Source organism: Gorilla gorilla, chromosome 6 (assembly GCF_029281585.2).
Source record: "Gorilla gorilla gorilla isolate KB3781 chromosome 6, NHGRI_mGorGor1-v2.1_pri, whole genome shotgun sequence".
NCBI lineage: Eukaryota > Metazoa > Chordata > Mammalia > Primates > Hominidae > Gorilla > Gorilla gorilla.
In genome coordinates, this window is record NC_073230.2 from 41289230 (window position 1) to 41295569 (window position 6340).

Here is a 6340-nt window from a genome sequence, read left to right on the forward strand (position 1 = left end):
ATATGGTTTGGGTGTGTCCCCACCCAAATTTCATCTTGAATTCCCACATGGTGTGGGAGGGACCCGGTGGGAGGTAATTGAATCATGGGGGCAGGTCTTTCCTGTGTTGTTCTAGTGATAGTGAATAAATCTCACAAGGTCCTACGGTTATTATCAGGTGGAGTTTTCCTGCACAAGCTCTCTTTGCTTGCTGCCATCCATGTAAGATGTGACTTGCTCCTCTTTGCCTTCCACCATGATTGTGAGGCTACCCCAGCCACATGGAACTGTAAGTCCAATTAAACCTCTTTCTTTTCTAAATTGCCCAGTCTTGAGTATGTCTTTATCAGCAGCATGAAAACAGGGGTGGGGGTGGATGGGCCATAAGCTAGGGAAACATAGATAAGCGGAGGAACCCTACACATGGAAGTCACCTTAGACTCCCAAATCCTGTGATACAAGTTTAGCATTGGAAAAAAAAAAATCTTTCCTTGTTTCTTTTCTTTGGAGGATAGGGGCTGAAGGGGAGCTGAAGCCAAGCATCTCCTTGCATATCTCAAGTTCAGTGACAGAAGAGCTTTTGGACCCTGCATACCTTTTAAAAGCAGTTACCTTGGCTTTCATAAAATTGAATGTGAACGTAGGTCCTCTTTGTGTAGAGAATTGTTACCAAATCCTCCCAGAGGAGAACAAGCACATGATGAGAGCTTAAATAGAGGGAAATGGATCTCTCCGCTCTCTCACACTGGTGGCAGAGGTCTCTTTCTCAAAGGAAATAAGGCCCCAGAGAAATTAACTGTTTGGGGAAGGAAGGAGAGAAATATTTTCTTTACCAATCCAAGAACCCTCAATACCCATAGAAAGGGGGTCATTTTCAGAGGCTTCCAAGGAATTTCCGGATGGGGAGGTGTAACAACATCTCTGTAATCCCCCCTAAGGATAAAATGAAATAAACCCAAATCTTTGTCAGAAGTAATTGCAGTGAGCAGCTTCAGAGTTGTTTCTCAAATTGGGAGCCAGGGATACCTGGGAGGTGTTGAGGTTGAAGCTGTCAGAATGTCAATGTATTGCCTAATGGCAGTAGCAAGTCTGACACAAACCATCCTGGTCGGGAGTAGGGGCATAGGGAAAAAAGCCTATGGGGAAACAGGATGACAGGTGCTCACTGGAAGAACTGGGGAATAAAAGAACTAGAGATGTGCTGCTCTCACCTGGTGAGCAAACGAGGTGTCCAGCACTATAAAGTCTATGCTTTATAACTATGTTTTAAAATAGTTGTAAATTTCTATAAAGTTAATAGAAAATTTGAGGTATGGTAACACCAGCACAGCAGGAGATGACTACTATTGAAAAGAAAGTGTGTTACTCACAGATCCCAAGAGAAGGGGCATGCCATGTCATGGGTGGTGCACAGGTCAGTTAAGGGGTCAGTCAGGAGGCAGAGGTGGGACAGCACTGGGGGGCAGAGGCCTTCACTGTGTTTTTGTGAAAAGGAACAGGCAAGACAGGGTAAGGAGGCTGAGGATTGGCTGATTGGAACAATTTCAGCAGGATCTGGGGCACAGGGACTGTCCCTAGTTGTCTGGTACCTGGCCCTGGGGTGATTAGGGCAGGTGGATGGTAGCCTGGAGTGTGAGAGGCCTATAAAGGAGATGGCTGGCCCTCTGGAGTGGTTGGTTTGTATTTAAAAGTGCTCTGTGCTGAGTCATTTACTATCTCTAGGAATTGGCTAACCCTGGGAGGGGTCGTCTCTTTAGGGTGAGCAAAGCCCCAGATGTCAAAGCATCAGAATACAGAAAACAAAAGACATTGTTAATACAGCAAAACAGCTGGAAGGTGGTCAGCACTATTTCTTTGTTCTTTTTCTTTTTGATCCTTTGGTAAAAGGTTAAAATACTTTGTATTTTCAGTCATGGCTTCTGTTGGCCACACAGACCAGCCCTAGTGTATCTACTCATGATGGGAAGTGGTGATGTTTGCCCCGAGCCTCACTGGGAACAGAATTTGAAATCTTTTTCAGGAGAAGGCCTCATATGCATACATACAAAATCTTATTCATTAATAATAAGCTCCAATGGAGACTTTTAATCATGTTTGTAAGGGCTGCCATTTCAAAGCAACCCATTAGAACCAAAGCCTTCATTATTTGAGAGATGTTTTTATGGGAAGTCTGTTGATATCACACTTTGAAAGTGAATTAATGATGAGCTTGGGTAAATTGAATATTCAAAAAGAAGTCAAGGAAGGCCCCCATGGGAAATATGGCATATAGTGTGGTAGTAAATGGGGTTCCTGTCTCATCCTCGTAGGTTGCAGCTCTGAACTCTGGTTCCCCTCTCTCTCTCGGGTTGCTCTGCCAAGAAGAGACCAGTTGAAGAATAACACTGTATTTCACTATATGGCATTGTTATTACTTCTATTTGCATATTAATGTTCTAGAATCAGATGGCAGTGCAACTACATACATGACACCAGGGAGTATAGGAAGAAGGAGCGGGTGGTTTACTACAGGACACAGATTCCTGTGTTTGATCTAAAAAATAAAAAGGCAGTAAATACAAAATGTTTTTAAACAAGAGAAGCTTTAAACCTCAATGGGCTTTGGTTCTTGGGCTTGTTAGAACAGTTTGGTCTTTGAAACACTGAGTGAGCTCTCAGGGAGAGCCGAGCACTTGGAAGCAGAAGCACATGCATTGCAAAGCCAGTGCTGGCTCTGAGCGCTGAGGGTATCCTGGTGCAGTGCAGCCTCCAGAAAATGGAGCCAGCAGTTCACTTGTGTCCAAAAGTCTGATGCTCACATTGCAAAAGTTCTCTCGGGTCGTCTCATGCAAAGCAACCCTCTTCAACTCTGGGTCCTTGGACTGGGCTAATCCTACCCGTTTTAGCCTCTGAGGGCTGCTGATAGGGAGACTCTACCTTCTCCCTCTTAAATACCACTGCCTGGGCAGACTTCATGGGGATAGCTGGAGCTGAATCCTTCATGATGGCTTTTTGCCACCACTGCTGGTCTTGTCACAGGCTCCCACTCCTTCTTGTCAGCACTACTCCTCTAAGTGCAGAGTGAACGCTGGTGTGATATGGTAAGAGGGAGAACTTTCATAATTTGCAAGAGAAAACATTCTCACTCTTACTTGTTCAAAAGCAGACATTGTGGGGTGAGGAGAGGGAGAACAGTAAGAAGGGCTGGTCCACTCTGCTCGGAGTTTTCAGCAGCACAAAGCCACCCAACTACCCACGGCCCATCTACATAAACCCTCATCACCTGCGGGTGTTCACAGTGTCATTCTTTAACAACGCAGAAAATGGGCAGAAGAGAACATGGAACTGCCAAAGTTTTCATTTTGTCATATGAAAATTAAAAAAAAAATTTTCTACTCTTCCCATCATTTCACATAAAAATGGGCATTGTAATACCAAAAACGTTAATTCATTGTCTTACATTTTCTCATTTACTCACTGTCTGGTGAAAATGTTGGCACAACAAATGTTGACAATGTTGCTAGGCTAGACAGAAATAATGATGACGTCTCTTTATTGAGCGCTTACTGGATACTAGGTGCTGTCTAAGCACTTACACATGCTATCTCATTTTTCCCTTTTAAAGTTATTTAGTGGCTCCCTTTGGTCTCTTGCAGTGATGGCAAATTCTCATTTCTGTCAACTTGGATCCACTGATAGTGCCCTGTCTGTGGCACTGTGTTAGTAAGGATCATGAGGATGAACAGAGGCTCAGCTGGAAAGAGCCTGGATTGATGAACAATGCCTGACAGGAGGTTGGGGAGAGAGGGGACAAGATGCAGGGAGGGAAGGGGATGCAGGGGAGGGTAGGAAGTGTGGATATTTGCCACCCCATAGCCCTCTAAAAAAAGTTTAAGATCAGCGGGCTTGGTGGCTCACGCCTGTAATCCCAGCACTTGGGAAGCTGAGGCGGTCTGATCATGAGGTCAGGAGATCGAGACCATCCTGGCCAACATGGTGAAACTCCGTCTCTACTAAAAATACAAAAAATTAGCCTGGCGTGGTGGCACGTGCCTATAGTCCCAGTTACTTGGGAGGCTGAGGCAGAACAATTGCTTGAACTCGGGAGGTGGAGGTTGCGGTGAGCAGAGATTGCGCCACTGCTCTCCAGCCTGGGCGACAGAGCGAGACTCCGTCTCAAAAAAAAAAAAAAAAAAAAAGTTCAAGATCCTTAGTAGGTAAGTCAGGCCCTTTACTATCTGACTTTTCTTGCCCTTCCAGACTTGCTTCCAGCCCCCTGTCTTTAAATATGGTGCCAGCACTTCTCCAACTGTAGGGTGCCCAGAAATATCCAGGGGATCTCTTAACATGCACATTCCTATTCATAGGTCTGAGGTGGGGTCTGAGAGTCTGCATTTCTATCAAGCCCCCAGATCCTGCTGGTCCAAGGACCACATTTTCAGTAGCCAGGCTCTATGCCACCTCAAACCCCTTACCATTCATTCCCTGAACCTGCTGTGTGCTTTCACCCATCAGTTAACAAGGGTTAATTACCATTCATAATTTACTAGGTGCCAGGTCCTGTGCTAAACATTTTACATAACTCATCTTATTTGCTCCTGACAACACATCTCTTAGATAGATAATATTATTACCATTTCATTTTACAAATGAAAAAAAACCAGATTCAGAGGTTAAGTAACTTTTTCAAGATTAGACAGCCAGCAAGGGGCTAGAACCCAGGCCTGCTGAACCACAAAGCAACACACTCCAGCTTCTTGCTATTCAGCCTGTGGATTGGCAGTATCAATATCACCTGGTGAGTTGTTGGAAATGCCGAGTCTCAGGCCCTACCCAGACTCACTGAATCAGGATTTGCATTTTATCAAGAACCCACATTATTCATGTGCACATTAAAATCTAAGAAGTGCCACTGTAAACATCCATGACTCTTCATGTTTTCTCCTTCCATTCTTTCAAAATAAGAAGTCTAGAATCACAATTCACAAAATCAGACTATTTTGATAAGGATTTAAAAATATATATACTCTGAAGTTTTGACACTGCAAATTTAACCCAAAGGGCTTTTTTACTGAGTAGCTTGAGAAAATTTTGGCTTTTCAGAAATTATCAACACAAAATAAAATTGACAATTGGTACAATCTGCATATAAATGAATATAATCTGTTATACATACATACAATCTGTTATAAATTATACATACATACAATGCAACATGCATACATACAATGTATGCATACATTGTCTGCAACATACAATGTATGTTATACATACATACAATCAGTTATAAATGAAAATCATCTAAAACATCATATCATGTTGGTCATATTGGATATGGCAAAAATTGGCTCAGGAAAAAAATAGACTTGTTAGAAATAATCAACATGAAAAAAACTGTCCACAACTAAGATACAGACGAATAAACAAAAAAACTGATAGAAGAATCAAGTCTTCTTAACCAAAACTAAATCAGTAAAATTGGAGAAAAACATTGAACTTGTTAGAAATAGTGGCCTCAAGAGGAAAATCCACATAGGAAGAGATTATTACGCTAAAATTATTTCTAGACAACAACAAAGCCCTGATTCATGATTCAATATTAAATTGCATGAGTGCAGGAATCTGTATCTGTCTTATTTATTCCTATATCCCAGTATCTAGAACACTGCCCAGCACAAAAAAGTAGCTCAGTTAAAAATGTATGGTTTGGCTCTGTGTCCCCACCCAAATCTCACCTTGAATTATAATCTCCATAATCCTTAAGTGTCCAAGGGTGGGACTAGGCGGTGGTAATTGAGTCATGGGGGCTGTTTCCCTCATGCTATTCTTTTGCTAATGAGTGAGTCTCACGAGACCTGACGGTTTTATAAGCATCTGGCATTTCCTCTGCTGGCTCTCGTTCTCTCTCCTGATGCCCTGTGAAGAGGTGCCTTCCACTATGATTGTAAGCTTCTTGAGGCCTCCCCAATCATGCGGAACTGTGAGTCAATTAAACCTTTTTTCTTTATAAATAATAAAAAAGTGTTGCATAACATCTTAAAATTTACAAGGAAAATAATCTGATAAAACTTCAGAACAAAAATGAAAATGGAAAAACTATTTTAAAAAGTTTAAATGTGTGGTATATAATTTAAAAGAAGTAAAATGATTTAATAGCATTTGATTCAGAAAATACATTTCATCCAAGAAAGATTTTATGAGAAGATGATTTGTCAGTGTTGGCAAAATTTGGATGAAAAATATATAAACATGAGTCAAAATGGGCTGGAAGGGTGGGATCTGACTACCACCTGGTCAAATGGTGGAGTCAAAGTTATGGAGCAAAGTAGCTGCATGAAAACCATCTGTACTCCTTCCTTCTGGCAGCAAATCTTAATTATTC